At 46.6% G+C, this 20627-nt stretch overlaps 1 pseudogene; it reads left to right on the top strand.

Moving 5' to 3' along the window:
• Window positions 1-1360: 1360 nt before the first annotated feature.
• Window positions 1361-15599, top strand: LOC142259191 (uncharacterized; annotated as a pseudogene).
• The last annotated feature ends 5028 nt before the right edge of the window (window positions 15600-20627 follow it).

Raw genomic sequence — 20627 nt, forward strand, 5'->3', positions numbered from 1 at the left:
TGCTGATAAAGTTTGGTTACTAGAGGGAGCTAAAGTACAACTTAGTAAAAAAAATGTACAGCAAATCAAATAATAAAGAATGATGATTAAATGCAAAAGTCAGAACAGCCCTACTCCAAAAATAAACCCTTCTTGCGGGCTCCATAAGGAAATGTACAAGCCACTAAAAAAAGTTAAAAAGTACACTACAACTTTTATTAAAGAAAGCAGGCACCCCCAAAAGAAATTACACCTCCTCCATCCCCCAAAAAACAGACCCCAAACAATTAGTTAGCAAGTAGCAATGGTGTATGGGCTCTCACACAGAGATCTGTGTTGATGTCAGGTTCCTCGCTGTTCTAGCTGCATTGCACCACAGAGCTATATATACAGTGATAGAGAAGGCAGAGACAGTAACCATCTGTGCCATCCTCTCCGTTGCTATGTTTGTTTGTTGCTGTGCTGCTCTTTTATTTTTTCACCCACATTGTCGTATGAAGGATTGTTTTTTTGAAGATGACTCAGTTTTTCATTTTACCATAAAATGTGCTGGAAATTAAGTAAAAATTCAGAGTACGGTGAAAAAAATAGATGGTGCACACTACATCCGATCACACTGTTGTTACCCCCAGTGTGAGCCGATCAAACACTCCAGGCGGCTCACATCGGGCTGAGCACCGAGCGTACCCGAGCACAGCGATGCTCGCGAGAGTGGTTTACATACGTAAAGCATCCGATCTCCGCACCTTCTTGGAAAAGTCTGAGTTCATACCGGACACTGAACTTCAGGTTCACTCATCTCTAGTGGTGAATAAAAATCACTTTTGTAAAAAAAATCAGTTTGTGTCGCCATTTTCCGACACCAGTAACATTATTCTTTTTGCGTCGATGGAATTGAGTGAGGACTTGTTTTTTGCTTGATGAGCCGACATTTTCATTGATACCATTCTAGGTGCAATATGGATAATTGATCACTTTTCATTGTGTTTATATTGCTATAAAAATAATGTGCTACTTTTATCGGTCGATTTTACTACTTACATAGCACATTTCATGTTGAAATTTTTTTTCCTACCCAAATGATATTTTATCTCCCTTATTATCTGCAGTATTTTATATATCGGCCAATATCCTTCTCATTCAGGTCCTTATAATATCGGATCCTCTCAGTGGAGATCTTCTATATAAGAGAATTCTCCTGATTGCCCCGTGAAGGATGGATATGGACAGGGTCAAGATGGCGGAGAGGATATTACACCTCACCCTAGAGATCCTCTTCCGGCTTACTGGACAGGTGAGAGATTCTGATGACGTCACATTACATCATTCTTATCTATGGGAATAACAGATGGACAGAACTGGAGAGGTGAGGACTCTGGAAATGTCTGGAGTAAGATTTATTACTGTGTCTCTCCATAACCAGGATTACACAGTAGTGAAGAAGACCTCTAGTGATCGCTGTCAGGCCCCTGTGTCTGAGGGATGGGGAAGACCCCTGAGCCCAATCACGGGGCCTCCACCTCACCCCCCGATACATGAGGACATCAATGACCAGAAGATCCTAGAACTCACCTACAAGATGATTGAGCTGCTGACTGGAGAGGTGACACTGCTGGGAATGCTGGGACATTATACAGTAATGCTATGAAGGGATCGGGGGTGACGGTATCATTGTATGTGTCAGGTTCCTATAAGGTGTCAGGACGTCTCCGTCTATTTCTCCATGGAGGAGTGGGAGTATTTAGAAGGACACAAAGATCTGTACAAGGACGTCATGATGGAGGTTCCCCGGACCCTCACATCACCAGGTAATAGACAGGACTAAATACACACGGCCTATAATTATCTGTATGTAAGGAATGAATTCAGCCCCTGTATGTGTCTCCTCCAGTTCTATCCAGTAAGAGGACAACACCAGAGAGATGTCCCCGTCCTCTTCTCCCACAGGACTGTAAACAAGAAGACCCCGATGTTCCTGAGGATGTGTTAACTCTAGTTCTATCCAGTAAGAGATATCTACTCATGTACTTTCTGCACTAATTTTGTGTCTACATCTTTAGGCTTTCTGCTCTGTTTTTGTTTTGTTTTTTCAACTGTACGGTCTTTCCTTCTGTTTGTTTCTAGTGCCTTCTCTCTGTCATTATGAAGGCAACTAAAAGACCTGCAGAGGGTTCATGAATACCCTGTTTCCCTGAAAATGAAACCTAGTCCAAAAATAAGATCTAGCACGATTTTATGGGATTTTTGAAGAATGAATGAATGAAATATAAGCCCTACCCCAAAAGTAAGCCTTAGTTACAGTCAGGGCCAGCGTTAGGAGGAGTCAAACTGCGCAAATTCTCAAGACCACACTTTCTTAGGGACCACATCAGTTGTATTCTGAGGTTGATTGTTTAAGGACCTTTGACTTCAAAGTCATGTGACATGATGTAACCAAAGGTCTCTTAAGAGCAAACTGGGCAATTGCACAGTCCCCCTTTCTCCTAGGGGCCCCAGTGTTTATTTGCCAATTATAGGACTGCTTAAGGACCTTTTTGACATTAGGGCATATAATCAAAGGTCTCAATTGCAGGAGTCTAAAGCTGAAGAGGAGACAGGCTGGTGTGTCTGGGTGTGTTCACGCCAATTTTAACCAGCTTTGCCAAAATGGGCAGAGCTTGGCAGAAGAAGGGTGTGATGCCGTTTCTCTAATTCATAACAAACTGCGACGTTCCCTATGCCAGAAATCTCACTCCAGTCCCTGACGTCATTTTTCAGTGTACATCGCCGGTCTTGATGAATTGGAGCCCTAATGTCTATCTGCACAGACAGCAAGTCCCTGCTACCTGCTTTGGTTACAAAGCCTAAGGATGGGTCATCAGCGTTATAGTCCCAGACAACCCAGTTAAATTTCCAGCATCTGTCTTTATTTTTGTCTTCAAAAAACCCCTCTTTGAATTTGTCTGTTGTGGATCAATGTTTCAAGGAGAGGTTTTCAGGTTTTGCCAACTGTCATGGCGGCGTCAGGATCTGTGGAAATTATAGATTCTGGTACTCTGCATGTTAACTTCTCTGATGTCTGTGAGCACTGCATTGAGACGCAGGCGTCGAACCATAGGCTTGGGCAGGCTAGCAAGAGTTATTCTCGGCTGGGCTGCTTGTTAATGTCTTTGATCACATGCTGTAAAGGAGAAATTATTGTTTGCTCCCGTTCTGTATATGATGGCTGGACTATTTCATTATTGCCAGCTATAGTTTACCTATACTGGTCTCGTGAGGTGATGTAATCAGGGCCGGCGTCAGCATCCAGCATACCCGGGCAAATGCCGGGGCCCTTGAGAGCTGGGGGGGGTCCACATGGCCTCTTCAGTTCTGCTGCCCCCGGGCCGAATTCCGGGGACCGCAGTCCTCGGCAGGAAACTGTGGCTGCCGTCCCTTTAAGGCGCGCAGACCACAGCGTTCGCTGCGTCCTCCTTCATCTGTGGGTGGAGCTACCGCACGGCGTCCTGCTCAGTCCCACAGATGAAGGAGGCGCAGTGCCAGCCAGCGACCCCCAGAACAGCGCTTCTCTCCGGCACTTTGTGGGCCTCTCCACCGTGACCTGAGCGGTATGTGGGACACACTCCCCCCCTCCCCCACACTCGATCTGTATGTGCCCTACCCGCTACCCGATTTATGGGCCCCGGTGAACTGTATGGGCTTCTGCCCCACCCGATCTATGCCCTGCCCCCCCTTACCCTCTCCGAAGCCGTATGTGCTGGCCCCCGGAGCCGCGTGTGTGGGCCCTGCAGAGCAAGGTGTATGTCTGTATGTATGTATGCATGTATGTATGTATGTATGCAGCAGAGCAGTATGTGTGTGTCTGTCTGTCTGTCTGTATGTATGTACAGTCATATGAAAAAGTTTGGGCACCCCTATTAATGTTAACCTTTTTTCTTTATAACAATTTGGCTTTTTGCAACAGCTATTGCAGTTTCATATATCTAATAACTGATGGACTGCGTAATATTTCTGGATTGAAATGAGGTTTATTGTACTAACAGAAAATGTGCAATCCGCAATTAAACAAAATTTGACCGGTGCAAAAGTATGGGCACCCTTATCAATTTCTTGATTTGAACACTCCTAACTACTTTTTACTGACTTACTGAAGCACTGAATTGGTTTTGTAACCTCATTGAGCTTTGAACTTCATAGGCAGGTGTATCCAATCATGAGAAAAGGTATTTAAGGTGGCCACTTGCAAGTTGTTCTCCTATTTGAATCTCCTATGAAGAGTGGCATCAACGGCTCCTCAAAACAACTCTCAAATGATCTGAAAACAAAGATTATTCCACATAGTTGTTCAGGGGAAGGATACAAAAAGTTGTCTCAGATTTAAACTGTTATTTTCCACTGTGAGGAACATAGTAAGTAAATGGAAGAACACAGGTACAGTTCTTGTTAAGCCCAGAAGTGGCAGGCCAAGAAAAATATCAGGCAGAGAAGAAGAAGAATGGTGAGAACAGTCAAGGAATCCACAGACCACCTCCAAAGACCTGCAGCATCATCTTGCTGCAGATGGTGTCAATGTGCATCGGTCAACAATACAGCGCACTTTGCACAAGGAGAAGCTGTATGGGAGAGTGATGCGAAAGAAGCCGTTTCTGCAAGCACGCCACAAACAAAGTCGCCTGAGGTATGCAAAAACACATTTGGACAAGCCAGTTACATTTTGGAAGAAGGTCCTGTGGACTGATGAAACAAAGATTGAGTTGTTTGGTCATACAAAAAGGCGTTATGAATGGAGGCAAAAAACCACGGCATTCCAAGAAAAGCACTTGCTACCCACAGTAAAATTTGGTGGAGGTTCCATCATGCTTTGGGGCTGTGTGGCCAATGCCCGTGACTCGCCCACCCCAGGGCTATGGGACACCCGGTGCCGGGTCGGACTAGTCCGGGGGACGTCAGTGGTGGCGGGGCCCGACTCCGTGGCCCTGGTGGGTGTCAGTTTAATATGGCTGGTGACTTGGGAGCAATTAAAGTATTTGTTTCGTGACGCCACCTGTGATCTGCGGCTATTAAGCCGCCGCTGCTGTGTGAGGCCTCCGGGGTGATGATACGGCAGCAATGGTGGTACTGCTCCCCACAGGTGGAGCGGAGCCCCGGGGACACTGTTAGTGCTCGTGAAAGTCTATGGTGTTGTGTGGCTAACACGGTGCAGGGCCGACAGGCAATGAAAGAACCAGGCACAAACAACAGTCTCTTTACCTTCTCCTCTTTTACTTTAGGAACAGTCCAGTCCTGGGAGACCGTCACAAGTGGTGATGGGGATCCGGTCGGCCTGGAAGTACTTGGGGTGATCTTTCTGGCCAGCTGAGTATGAGGCCTACTCCTGTTCTTTTCTTTGTTATGATAGGACCCTGCTTCTCTGAATCCAGCAATGGCCCTCTTTGCTGCTGGGACCGGTGGTACATCCCTTTCCCTCTGTGGTAGGCTGCGCAGGCCCTCTCTGGTGCTTCTCTGCTGGAGTCCACACCGGGCCCTGATGCTGCAGCTGTACCTTCGGGCTGTTTATGGGCCAGATGCTTGCAGCTCTCCTGCCCTTCGGATTCGGCTACCAGGGAGTATTTTAAGCTCTGGTGGCCACAGACTCCGATGTCCGAGTCTCTTCTCTGCCTCTCTGCTACTCCTGCTTCCCTGGGCCAAGCTGTTCCAGCTCTAGGCCCCAGATCCACAGGACAGCACACTCTGCGTCTGCTTCCTTTCACTTCTCTCTACAGACTGAACACTACTTCCTCCCTCAGGTCAGACTTAAGGAATGCTCCCTGGAATTCCAGGTTCAGAGCTCCCCCTGCTGGCCGGAGGGAGAACTGCGTTGGATGTTAAACTTGCTGGCCAATGGACCTCCCAATTACCTCCAGGCTCAGCATTAACCCTTTGGGAGGGCAATGCTGTTGTGGCGACCAGGTCCTGGGGCGCCACACTCCCCCTTAGTTAAATTCAGTACTCCCGGACTGTAGAAAACAAAACAAGACATACATGTTACAACCTTAAACAATTATAAGAGTCCAGTGTGGCTCCCTGCCGGGTGTCCATTACACTGCTCCATGGGGGACCTGCCGCGATAAAACCCCCAACGTAGGCTCTGGGCGTGCGTCAGAGCATTGATGACCCCACTCTATGCACGCCGGACGGGTTTTTCTTCAGGGGTGCTGAGCACACTGGTGCTAACTATGTACAGCTAGGTGTTGGCCACCCATAGTCCAGTGGCCCAATTGTCCATTTACTTAATCACCTAAAACAAAACATTTCAACTAACGCTATACATTCTGTTAGGTATTTTACTTTCTATGTTCTATACCTTGGAGGGGGCTGTCCCCGAGTGCTACGTTGGGACCGGCGTGGCTCTGGGGTTTGTCTCTGACTACTTGGAGTGTCTGCCCCCCCCCCCCCCCCCCCCCCGTGTTATTGGTAGGCCTAACCCTGACAGGGATGCATGTTGGTTGCCTACGGGGTCTCAGATTCGCCAAGGGTACAGCAGGTTCACCACTGGCAGGGGGTTGAGCCTCCTGTTCTACTGCTGGCGTGTCATCTTGTGTTGGAGCGGACGGTTCTTGAGGTGGATCTGGAACCTCTTCTGTTTCTGGCTCCACCAACTGCGGGAACGTCAAGACTGGCACCACTATGGCATTGTTTATTCGGGTCCAAGTTTTGGGGAATTTTCCAAGGATTGTTTGGATCATCTCTTCCTCTCTTTCTTGACTTTGGGGACTTTCTTGTACTTCTTCTACTTCTTTTTGGATTCTGCACCGTTCAGGGCACGCTTTCAGGCGGTCTCGAGAAACTGCTTGATAGGTCTTGCCTTCATCTTTGCTTATGAGGCATACCTTACTATTGTCAAAGTTGGAGGGAATAATGGTGTAGGGTTCATTCTCCCACTGATCATCTAATTTATGCGCCCTCCGCTTTTTCTTGAGGACCTGTTCTCCAGGTGCTAAGGGAGTTGCTGGGGCTGTTTGATTGTAGTTCTGCTCTTGTCTCGTTCTTGCTTGGGACAGGCTCCTTTCTACGCATTCCTGGACTTTGCGGTACTGCTGTTGTCGCTCTGTATCCCAATCTTCTATCTCCTGAACCGCTTCAGGTGACACAGTCCCCATCTCAAAGTCTACAGGTAACTTGCCAGGTCTTGCTCGCATCAGGTAAGCAGGGCTGCAGTTGGTCGAATTTACTGGGATATGGTTGTACAGGTCTACCAGATCTGGTAACTTCTCTGGCCATTGGTTTCTTTCTTCCAGAGGTAGTCTTCAGCATATCAATAACCACATGGTTCATCTTCTCGCACAATCCATTGGTTTGGGGGTGGTACGGTGTTGTTCGGATTTTCTTACAGCCGTACATGTTACAGAACTCTTGGAACACTTCGGCCTCAAATGCAGGACCTTGATCAGTCAGTACCCTTTCCGGATAACCGTGAGGCCGACAAAAGTATGCCTGGAATGCTCTAGCTGCTGTTCTGGCTGTCTGGTCCTTCACAGGCACTACTACCAGGAAACGAGAGTAATGGTCCACAATGGTGAGGGCGCACACATAGCCTGACCGGCTTGGTGTTAACTTCACGTGGTCCAGGGCCACCAACTCCAGGGGCTGCTTCGTGACAATTGGCTGTAGGGGAGACCTCTGGCTGGCATCATCCTTCCGCCGCAGGTTACACGGACCACAGTCTCGGCACCACTTCTCGATCGTCTTTCTCATGTGCACCCAGTAGAACCGATCGCGGAGTAGGGTCTCCAACTTCTTCCACCCGAAGTGTCCTGCTTTATCATGGTAAGCTGCTAGGACCATTGGAGCATCCCTCTGTGGGACCACTATCTGCCAGACGAGTTCATTCGTTCGCCAGTTGACATATCTCTTGCAGAGCATGCCTTGGTAGGTGAACAATCGTCCCCTCTCCTTCCACAACTGCTGGGCTTCTTGTGGAGCGTCTGGACTAAGATGGGTCTCAGCTTGTGCTAGCTTTTCTTTGACCAATCGCACGGCCGGGTCACCGTTCTGTGTCTCTTCCCAATTATGGTGGAGTAATGGGTTGACCGAGACCTCGTGCTGGCTCGAGCGCTTCACTCCTACAGCATGCTCACACTGGGAAACACCTTGGTGATGGAAAGCCAGTAACTCTATCTCTTCGAGTTCATCCAGGTCTTCTCCAGACTCGGGTAAGTGAGGCATTCTGGACAGCGCATCAGCATTGTTATTCTTCTTGCCAGCCCGATACTTGATGGTAAAGTCAAAGTTAGACAGCCGGGCCATCCATCTCTGTTCCAACGCACCTAACTTGGCTGTTGCCAGATGTGTCAACGGATTGTTGTCCGTGAAGATGGTGAACTTGGCCGATGCCAGATAGTGCTTGAAGCGTTCAGTCACTGCCCAAACAATAGCGAGGAACTCCAGCTTGAAGGAACTGTAGTTTTCTGGATTCCTTTCTGTGGGCCGAAGCTTCCTACTGGCGTAAGCTATCACCTTCTCTCTGCCTCCCTGCACCTGGGACAGAACTGCTCCCAGTCCCACGTTGCTGGTGTCTGTATACAGTACAAACGGCTGGCTGTAGTCAGGGTAGGCCAGAATTTCTTCTCCCGTGAGAGCCCCTTTCAGCCGGACAAAAGATGTTTCTATTTGGCTGTTCTATTCAAATGGAGGGCTCTGCTTCTTAGCCTGCTTCGGCTGGCCCACCAGGAGATCTTGAAGAGGCGCTGCTATCTTTGTGAAACCATCAATGAACCTTCGGTAGTAGCCCACCAGCCCAAGGAGCTGCCGCACCTACTTTACCGTGGTGGGTCTTGGCCAGTCCTTGATTACGGTGACTTTCTCCGGATCAGGTGCCACACCTTCTGCGCTGACCACATGACCCAGGTACTGTACCTTTCGCTTTAAGAGGTGACATTTGGACGGCTTTATCTTCAGGCCATACTCCGACAGGGACTCAAACACTTCTGCTAAGTGCCTCAGGTGATCTTCGTAGGTCTTGGAGTAGACTATGACGTCATCCAGGTACAATAGCACGGTTTCAAAGTTGTGATGGCCCAAGCAGCACTCCATCAATCTCTGAAATGTCCCTGGGGCATTGCAGAGCCCGAACGGCATACAATTGATTTCGCAGAGACCTATTGGTGTCGTGAATGCAGTCTTCTCCTTGTCCGCCTCTGCCACGGGAACCTGCCAATACCCACTGGTGAGATCCAAGGTGGAGAAATAGTTAGCTGACTTTAAGGCTGTTGGTGACTCCTCTATAGTGGTAGTGGATAAGCATCTTTATGTGTAATGCGGTTAATTTTTCTGTAATCTACGCACATTCTCATTGTACCATCTTTTTTCTTTACGAGCACTAGTGGATCTGCCCAGGGGCTACAACTATCTCTGATAACCCCAGCCTCCTTCATTTCCCATAACATTTCTTTGGCACGCTGATACTGTGCTGGGGGTACAGGGCGGTATCTCTCTTTAATGGGATGATGATCACCCGTGGGGATTTGATGTTTAACCCCTTTCACCTGCCCAAAATCTAGGGGGTGTTTGCTGAAGACCCGCTCGTACTCCTGTACCACCCGGTAAACCCCATGCTTTTGGTGTGAGGGGGTGGAGTCGGTGCCCACATGTAATTTTTGGCACCAGTCTTCCAGCTGCCCCTTGGAGCCATTGTCTTCCGCCTGGTCGGACGGGGTCAAGGGTTCCACTGCTTTAATGGTATTGTTGCTGACAGTGTACAGTTTTGCTACAGTGGCGTACCGGGGCAATTTGGCTTCCTCCTCCCCACAATTCAGGACACGGACGGGCACTCTCCCCTTGCGGACGTCTGCTACCCCTCTGGCTATCAGGACTCCAGGCCTACTGTCTGAATACACCGGTTCTACCAAGGCCTGGTAATCCTGACCCTTGAGGCCTATTGCTGCCCGACACCATATCAACATTTCACTTCTTGAGGGTATTGCAATAGGGAGGGGGTCACTTACCCTCACACTGCCAATTTCTCCTCCGGCCAGCTCTACCTGCTGCCTCCTCATCAGGGCTCTGATCTCCCTCTGTAGGGCACGCTGCTGCCCGGAGCTGGCAGTTTCAGACGCCTGTTGCAACAAAATTATCACTTCGGCAATACAATTTTCTATCTCATTTGTACCAATGGTTAGCAGTGGGTCAGATTCTTTGCGATCAATATCTACAGTTATCATCCCCTGACATGGCAATTCTACCCGCCCCACTTTAATGGTTACTTCTTTATACCCAATTTGAGGTAAGAGCTGACCATTACTGGCCACAATTGTTAAATCATCATCTGGGCCATGGTCAATGTCTGAATCAGCCCAATATCTTTTGTACAGTTTATAAGGGATGGTTGTTACCTGGGACCCCGTATCCAGGAGGGCATTCAAAGGGATCCCATCCAGCACAATAGGAAGGACCGGGCGTCCTCCCACATACTTGCTGCGACTGGGGGTTGAGCCGGACTTCCTTACACCTGGGGGTTGGCTCCTGGCCCCAGGCTCGGCCCATTTAAAGGACAGTGTCTTGCAATATGGCCCGCCTGACTGCAGCGGCGGCAGATCGGTTGTCCCGTTGAATCATACCGGTCTGTATCTTTTCCTCGGGTCGGCGGAATCCTCCTCTGTCGCATCCATGGGACGTCATCTGGGCTGGAGGCCAACTCGATTCTTGCAGGCGATGGGGTCACTTGTAGAGACTGCACGGTCCTGGCAAGGGCAGCTACAGTCTTGGTCAGCTCCTGGACCTGCTGTCTGAGCTCTGCAGCGGGATCCTTATCCAGGGACTGCGCCTCAGCCCCTGCAGCGGCTCGTGTTGCAGGCACCACCCCTGGGTACGTGATAGCAAGGCCGGAGGGGTACTGGGTCACTCGGTGTAGATTCTCTCAGTACCCGGATGGCCTGGTCCTTAAACTTTGCAAAGTCCAGAGCAGGGTTCTGCAGGACCATGATACGCAGCTGTGTCCTGTGGGCATCTGACAGGAGCCCCTCTATGAACTGCTCGGTTAGGAGTTTGTCTTCTTCACGTACACTCTCTGTGTCCACCTGTTTAATTGCTCTCAGGGCCTCCTGCAAGTTTAAGGCATAGTCCCTTATGCTGTCTGTGGCCCGTTGTTTGCACCCATAGAATCTCATCTTTATTTCTGCAGCGGTGCGGGTGTCAAAAGTACTCTTTAACTTGGCCAGTATCTGGGTTGCTGTCCCTTTATCTGTATCAGGCCAGGACTTGACTTCACGCTGGGCCGCGCCGGCTAGCTGCCCCATTAATGTGCCCACCTTCTGGCTCTCAGTCAGCGGATACACCCGGAACAAGCTGTGCAGCCTTTCTCTGAAGTCGCTCAGGGTATGTGACTCCCCGGAGTACTGCGGCAGCCATTCTGCTCCCGGGATGTACAGCATTGTGATCGGCATTACCGGCGCTACAGCGGGGGGCTGGGGTGACGGCGACTGGGATTACATCGGCCGGTGCTGCTGCGTCTTGAGCTACCACAGCCACCTGCTCTCCCTCTGTGTTGGACATCTTCCTCCCCCTTAGTGAACCTCACCAGGCTCACCCGCAATGGGCATCTTGTTAAAGTTGAGGGTCGCATGGATTCAACTCAGTATCAGCAGATTCTTGACAATCGTGCAAGAATCAGTGACGAAGTTGAAGTTACGCAGGGGATGGATATTTCAGCAAGACAATGATTCAAAACACCGCTCCAAATCTACTCAGGCATTCATGCAGAGGAACAATTACAATGTTATGGAATGGTCATCCCAGTCCCCAGACCTGAATATCATTGAAAATCTGTGGGATGATTTGAAGTGTGCTGTCCATGCTCGGTAACCAACAAACTTAACTGAACTGGAATTCTTTTGTAAATAGAAATGGTCAAATATACCTTCATCCAGGATCCAGGAACTCATTAACACTAGAACTACTGAGGTAGTCACTTTGACTACTTCGCACTATGTATTTCTCCTCTGTGACTACGAGTCCAGTAGTTCTAGTGTTAAAAACTACAGGAAGCGATTAGAGGCTGTTATTTTTGCAAAAGGAGGATCTACAAAATATTAATGTCACCTTTATGTTAAGGTGCCCATACTTTTGCACCGGTCAAATTTTGTTTAAATACGGATTGCACATTTTCTGTTAGTACAATAAACCTCATTTCAATCCAGAAATATTACATCAGGTATTAGATATATGAAACTGAAATAGCTGTTGCAAAAACCAAAATTGTTATAAAGAAAAAAGGTTAACATTAATAGGGGTGCCCAAACTTTTTCATATGACTGTATGTATGATGCAGAGCAGTATGTGTGTGTCTGTATATATGTATGTATGTAGCAAAGCAGTATGTGTGTGTGTCTGTCCGTATGTATTTATGCAGCAGAGCAGTATGTGTGTGTCTGTATGTATGCAGCAGCACAGTATGTGTGTGTCTGTATGTATGCAGCAGCAGTGTGTGTGTGTGTGTGTCTGTCCGTATGTATGTATGCAGCAGAGCAGTATGTGTGTGTCTGTATGTAGCTGCAGTGTTTGTGTGTCTGTCCGTATGTATGTATGCAGCAGAAAAGTGTGTCTTTCTGTATGCAGCAGAGCAGTGTGTGTCTCTGTATGTATGCAGCAGAGCTGTCCGTGTGTCTGTATGCATGTATGATATGTATCTATGTATGTCAGTGTATATGAATGTATAGATTTGTCTGTTTTATATGTATTTTTGTGAGTTTGTCTTTATATATGTATATGTACGTGTACGTATGTGTGTGTCTGCGTTGTTATGGGGCCCACTGGGACTCTTCCGCCCAGGGCCCACAAAAACCTGAAGCCGGCCCTGGTTGTAATCCAGACTTACCAGTGGTTGTTGTGCATTATTACAGTGAGCTGTTGTGGTGTTAACCCTTGTTGTCTTTTTGTTGCTGCCTTTCTGCTCTTGCTTTTCTCCTTAGTCTCTCACTGTTTATTTCTGTGAGTTTGCAATGTGTCCCATCTGTCTTACTCTATATTTCCATCATACTCCTTCCCCTTAGTCAGGAGACTAGTAAGGCATGGGACTCCAGCAGCTCCATCTTCAGGGGTAATCCATAGGTTAAGAATAGCTTAGGGTCCCCTATAATGAGGGACAGTATAGGAGCCCCCTGTTCCTCATTATCCTGGAGTCACTTGTTGACAATCAATCAGATTATTTACTATAGCACATTCCAGAGAACTGGTGCTAGGAATGGGAGATCTCAATTACCGAAGATGTAACTCTTAGATGTCGAAACTGGACAACAAATTCAGAATAATTTGTTTCCTAATTTAATTTCTGGTACTTTCAAAATAATATCATTAAATAATAACATTTTGTTTATTTTTTTAGCAGATGACTGTATCGGGAGTTCAGATGGAAATCTAATATCTTCAGAATTTAAAACAGATGATGAAAGTATCACACATGCTACATATGAAGAGCATGCTGCTGTCCCAGATATACCTCCAGTCCTTCTTCGGAAATCTCTATCATCTGACCTTTTCAAACAAGACCAAAATTCAGATTTATCACAGAATTGTGAAAATAAAAGTTACAGAAGGGATTTGGAACATGAAACAGCTCCTACAAGGGAGAAACCATTTTCATGTTCAAAATGTAGGAAATATTTTATTCAGAAATCAAACCTTACGAGACATCAGAAAATTCACACAGGGGAGAAACCATTTTCATGTTCAGAATGTGGTAAATGTTTTAGTCAGAAATCACATCTTGTTACACATCAGACAATTCACACAGGGGAGAAGCCATTTACATGTTCAGAATGTGGGAAATGTTTTAATTGGAAATCGAATTTTGTTACGCATCAAAGAATTCACACAGGGGAGAAGCCATTTTCATGTTCAGAATGTGGGAAATGTTTTATTTGGAAATCGGATCTTGTTGACCATCAAAGAATTCACACAGGGGAGAAGCCCTTTTCATGTTTAGAATGTGGGAAATGTTTTATTCAGAGATCACATCTTGTTACACATCAGAAAACTCACACAGGGGAGAAGCCATATTCATGTTCAGAGTGTGGGAAATGTTTTATTCAGAAATCAGATCTTGTTGAGCATCAAAGAATTCACACAGGGGAGAAGCCATTTTCATGTTCAGAATGTGGTAAATGTTTTATTCAGAGATCACATCTTGTTACACATCAGAAAAATCACACAGGGGAGAAGCCATTTTCATGTTCAGAGTGTGGGAAATGTTTTAATTGGAAATCAGAACTTGTTGTGCATCAAAGATCTCACACAGGAGAGAAGCCTTTTTCTTGTTCAGAGTGTGGAAAATGTTTTATTCGGAAATCAGATCTTGTTGGGCATCAAAGATGTCACACAAGGGAGAAGCCATTTTCATATTCAGAACATGGGAAATGTTTTATTCGGAAATAAGATCTTGTTAGGCATGAAAGATCTCACACAGGGGAGAAGACATTTTCATGTTCAGAATGTGGGAAATGTATTATTCAGAGATCACATCTTGTTATATATCAGAAAAATCACACAGGGGAGAAGCCATATTCATGCTCAGAGTGTGGGAAATGTTTTAATTGGAAATCAGAACTTGTTGTGCATCAAAATCTCACACAGGAGAGAAGCCATTTTCATGCCCAGAATGCGGTAAATGTTTTATATGAAATTAAGTCTTGTTCACCATCAAAAATATCACACAAATTAAACCATTTTTATGTTCTCAATGTGGAAAATGTTATTCTCATAAATCAGATCTTGTTAAACATGTGAAGAAGCCACATAGGGAAGGAACCTTTTTCATGTTGTGAATAATTGAAATGTTTAACTGGTAAATCAAGTCTTGCGGACATCAGAAAACCAACAGAGCGGAGGAGCCATTTTTGCTTTCAGAATTTGCCAAATGTTTTTAAGACTAATCAGGTCCTGTTGTCAGATGAGTCACACAGGAGAAGCCATCATGATGTACCATAATTCAAAGGGTTTTATAAAAAAATTGGTTACGATTGCTCAAGTAAGAATTGATGAGGGAAAGAACCATTTTCTCTCTTTTTAAACATCGTATTTTTGGGCCCATAAGACACACCTAGATTTTGAAGGCAGAATATAGGGAAAAAGATTGACGCAAAAAATGTAGTCATGAAGCACTGTTAAGGAGGGTGATCTGCTGCTGACACTGTTACGGGGATAAAATGACCCAATTCTGTACTAATATCCTCCATCCTGGTCCCCTTCCAGGTATATGTGTCTCCCATCCTTGTGTATATGTCCTTCATCCTCGTATATATGTTGCCAATCTTTATCCCATCCTGGTACATATGATCCCCATCCTGGTATATATGTCCCTTGTCCTAGTATATATGTCCTCATCCTTGTATATATGGCCCTCAACTTGGGCCCATTCTGGTATATATTTCCCCATCACGCTGCACACATAAGAAAATAAATGAATATACTCACCATCCCTACGGTCTTCATGTGCACGTTGTTCTCTTCTGATGCGGCAAGTGATTTCAGCATGTAAATGGCGCAGCGCATGACATTACTGCCATGTGCCCCTAGTTACATGCGGACGTCAGCTACCGGAATATTCACTGCTCCCCACGCTATCAATACCGCCCACCTTTTGGTTGGCGCTGGCTTCATTGCCTAGAGGTGGGCGGGATTATGGCGTGGGGAGCAGTGAATATTCATTTTCTTTTTTAGCTGGCACACTGTTAGCCCTTTTGAGAACCTTTAGGAACATTCATGAAATGTTTTGATACTGAATTATATTTAGATAATTCACTAATCTCAGGTTTCCCACTGCTTTATTTACTAAAAAGTGCAGCTCCAGATTGGAGATAGGAACTCTGAAGTATATCACATTGTATATAATTGCATTTCAAAACTTGTTGTTTTGTTAATAAATGCTTTTAAAATATATATTCTTCATGCCTAGCTTTCTCTATTGTTTAGATGTGATGATTTTGCCTCCGGACCTCTGGAGTTGAGGCAGAGCTGTAGGTATTGCTCACAAAAATAGTGAGGGGAGAATTGAATTGCACTGCATCCTAGATATGTGCACGTTGTAAAGACGCTCTGGTCCCAATTCTTCAAAACTTTTGTGGCAAAAAAATTTGTCACAAAAGTTCTGATAAATTTGGAAAGTTGTGCCAGCATTTTGCGGCTTTTGGCATTTTCACTCCAAAATTGGCAGAGTTTGGGTGGGACGGAGATGTGACACCACAACTTCTTTAATTCATGACGAGCTGTGGCATTCCCTATGCCAGAAATCTCACTTCAGTCCCTGAAGAGAGTAATATTTCTAGCATGGCACAAGGAGGCACATGCCACTCATCAAACGCTCCAAATTCATGAAGAGGCATGGACCACTTAATGAATCAGGAGTGGCCCGCGCATAAATTTAGCCCTTTATTTTAAAAAATGATCCCTTTTATAAAGGATAATTGTTGTAATAAACAAAGAAAGGATTTTACATGTCTGATATCCAAGTGGTTATTTTTTAATGCGGCTACTCACAAATAGAGATAAGTGCACCTGTTGAAGTTCGGGTTCGGCTAATAAAAGTTGTGTTCGGGAACCGGACTTGACCAGAACCTCATTGGAAGTCACTGATTGGGCAGTTTGGGTCTCCGCCCACATGCAACCGGCCATAAAGAGAGCATTTCTAATTTTTTTTCTTTTACACAATACATCCTATAATGATGGTTTTACCCACCATGAAATCCATTCAAACACTGCAAGCAGCTAGCACTGTGCTGAGCACTGAGTGTATCCGAGCACAGCGATGCTAGATGAAGTGGTTATCTATATATATAATTGCCTTATTCTGTCTGTCTGTCTGTCATGCTCCAAGATTGTGTCCTTACGGTGACACAAAGCTGATTGGCCGCTGGGCTCGCCATGGCCCCGCCCCCCCACGCGGATTGGCCTCGCCCCGGCTCTCTGCAGGCCCCGCTCCCCTCACGCAATGCACGCTCGCTCTGGCCCAACTGACACTGAGCTCCGACTCCCAGTACACACACACACATCAGATCACTCCCAGATCACTCCCAGTACACACACACACATCAGATCACACTCACTCTCACACACACCTCACACATCACATCCACACACTCACAACATCCTGGGATATCGCTTGCTTCTACACCGGCTCCGTCACGATCCCAGCAGCGCCAGATATAACCTTGCGATGCTGGGATCTTGACTGAGCCCGTGAACGCTGGTAACCATTATACACATCGGGTAACTAAGGTCCCTTGGTTACCCGATGTGTATCATAGTTACCAGTGTACACCGGCTCCGTCAGGATCCCAGCAGCGCCAGACATAACCTTGCGATGCTGGGATCTTGACGGAGGCCGTGAACGCTGGTAACCATTATACACATCGGGTAACTAAGGTCCCTTAGTTACCCGATGTGTATCATAGTAAGTTGCTTAGTGTGACTGGACCTTATGTCTGGATAGTTGAAATCCCCCATAATAAGAACCCGATTATTATTATTAGCTTCCTTTTCAATTTGTTTCAGCATTTCACCCTCTATTTGTTCAGGTATGTTAGGAGGCTTATAGCAAACTCCAATTAGCATTTTTCCATTATTCCCCTCCCCATGTACATTTACCCATACTGACTCTACATTGTTGCAGTTCCCCCCAATGTCATCATTCAACACAGGTTTTAGGTTAGATTTGATAAATATACACACCCCACCACCTTTTTTGTCTTTCCTGTCCCTCCTAAATGTACTATAACCCTGTATGTTTGTCACCCAGTCATGGCTTTCATCCAGCCAGGTTTCCGTAATGCCCACCACATCATAATCCATGGTTGACATAAGAGTCTCCAATTCATTCATTTTGTTTGCAAGACTTCTTGCATTTGCCAGTAGACATTTAATCCTATTAACACCTTTATTACTCCTAGCCTCCCTACGTTCCTTGCATGTCCCATCCCCCCCTAATCCTTCATTGACCCCTACCATCTCACTGTCTCTATCTGCTCTATCCCCTTTTTTGCTCCACTACCCTCCCTCCCCCCAGATCCTAGTTTAAAAGCTCCTCCATCCGTCTGACCATTTTCTCCCCCAGCACAGCTGTACCTTCCCCATTGAGGTGCAGCCAGTCCCTACCGTAGAGCCTGTAGCCGACTGAGAAGTCAGCCCAGTTCTCCATGAACCCAAACCCTTCCTTCCTGCACCAATTTCTAAGCCACGTATTTATCTCCCTAAGCTCCCGCTGTCTTTCTAGTGACGCTCGTGGCACCGGTAGTATTTCTGAAAACACCACCTTGGAGGTCCTGGACTTCAGCTTCTCTCCTAGTTCCCTGTAATCATTTTTAAGGACCTTCCACCTGCCTCTAACTTTGTCATTAGTAACAATGTGCACCATGACCGCTGGGTTTTCCCCAGCCCCACCCAGCAATCTGTCTATCCGATCCGCAATGTGCCGAACCCGAGTACCCGGCAGACAACACACTGTTCGGCATTCACGTTCTTGGCGACAGATGACCATGTTTGTCCGCCTAATTATAGAGTCCCCTACCACCAACATCTGTCTGGGCTTTGCTGCACTCCTATTTCCCTCCTTCCTACAGCAATTGTTTTCCTGGTTGCTAGGAGCAACGTCCTGCTGTAGTGACCCTAGTCCTGGCCCTTCATTCCTAATATCAGCCAAACAGGCATATTTACTAGGTTGCGCCAGGTCAGGACTAGGCTCCCTGACACTTTTCCCCCTACCTCTTCTTCTAACTGTTACCCAACTACCTACCTCTGGGTCCTGATCTTCTCCACCTCCACCCTCCTCCATATCACTGGCCCCAGCCAGAGAAAGCTCAGTGAGCTCTAAACTCCTCTCCAGGTTTGCAATGCCCCTGAGTGTTGCAAGCTGCTTATTTAGATCAGTTACCTTGGCTTCAAAATACGCAACATGCTTGCATCGAGTGCAGACATATTCACCCTCATCCTTTATTTTAAATAAAACAAACAAGCCTCGTTCACCATTTTATTAACCCCTCCCGCACCAAAGCTCTGGCGTAATCCACAGCTCCGACGTAATCCACAGGTCCTGCGCTGCTTACATCCAATAGCCACTGTCACAGACACAGCGCTGAATGAATGCAGCAGACAGCAGAGGTAATTACCGGTCATTTCCCACGGCCGGTAATGTGAACTCCCCGCCGACCGTGGGAAATGCAGCGATCTGTCCTCTGTCTATCTATCCCTCTATCTGTCTGTCTATCTATGTATCCCTCTATCTATTCTTCTGTCTATCTATCTACTATCTTAGAATGAAATGACTTTTTTTTTTCAATGTGCTTTATTGCATTGAATGCAATAAAGCACATCCCAACCCGCACGCGGCAAAACCGCGGCAATACCGCGAACAATACCACGGTGAAACCGCGGCAAACCGCATGCGGTTTTCGGGTGCGGTTTGCCGCGGTTTTTTACCGCGGGTGCGGTAATCTTTGAGAGCGTGCGGAATTTTCTCAAGAAAATTCCATTTCCCAGTGCGCACATAGCCTTATGCTATGAACGGTGAAGTACCAAGCAAATGGAGAAAGGGAAAGAAACCATGTGCCTAGGGAAAGGGGAGATGGTAACCTCTGACTAAGCCTACCGCTGTGCCCTGAGTTCCCTCACCACGCTGAGCCGGATACCTCACCCTATGCTGACCCTGATCTGGAACCATAGGCTATGTTCACACTAGAAAAATGATTTTTCCTAAGGAATTTCTTGAGAGTGAAGGATTAGCGCACCTGTGTTGAAATAGGCACTAGTAACGCAGGTGCGTTTTGGTGCGTTTTTTTGCAGGTTGGTCCCTGCGTTTTTTAATGCTTTTAACAGCTACTTTAAGAGATAATAGAGAGAGATAATAGATAGATAATAGAGAGATAGAGAGAGATACATAGATAATAGCTACATAGATTGATAGATAGATACATAGAGGGATAGATAGATACATAGATACATAATAGAGGGCTAGATATTCCAGCTTTATTTATGATGTTTGTGGACATACTGCACTTCTCGCTGCCGGTAATGTGTTCACATCACCGGCCGTGAGAAATGTCCTGGAGTTACCCGCAGCCTCGCTCAGGGAGCCGCATTAAGCACTCGCTCACTGAACGAGGCTGCGTGGAGAACTGTCAGTCATGGCTGAAGCAGGGCTGGAAGCGCCACGGGACATTGCTGTGGATTATGTCGGAGCTGTGTTCGGGGGTTTAATAAAGTGGAGAAAGGGGGCTTTTTGTCTTTTAATCCAAATAAAGGAATTTTTCGGGGTGTGTGTGTTTTTAATGTCACTTACAGATTAGTAATGGCGTGTCATACACACTGCCATTACTAATCTTGGACTTAGCGGCAGCTATTGGTTGCCGTTAACTCGTTATTACCCTGATTGCCACCGCATCTCGGCAACAGGAAGAGCCGGGGACACTCCGGGACTGTCGCATAATGGATGCGACAGTCCCGGGGCAGCTGCGGGCTGATATTCTCGGTTGCGGGAGGGGGGGTCATTAACCATGGCCCTCGCCCTCCCCAGCCTGAGAATACCAGGCCGCCGCTGTGCGCTTTCCTGGCTGGAAGGTAAAAATACGCCGGAGCACACGTATTTTTTTTGTTTTTTTATTTTTAATATGTACGTTTGATTTCTATGTGTATTCTATATGTCTGTGTGT

Source organism: Anomaloglossus baeobatrachus, assembly GCF_048569485.1.
Source record: "Anomaloglossus baeobatrachus isolate aAnoBae1 chromosome 5 unlocalized genomic scaffold, aAnoBae1.hap1 SUPER_5_unloc_3, whole genome shotgun sequence".
Taxonomy (NCBI): domain Eukaryota; kingdom Metazoa; phylum Chordata; class Amphibia; order Anura; family Aromobatidae; genus Anomaloglossus; species Anomaloglossus baeobatrachus.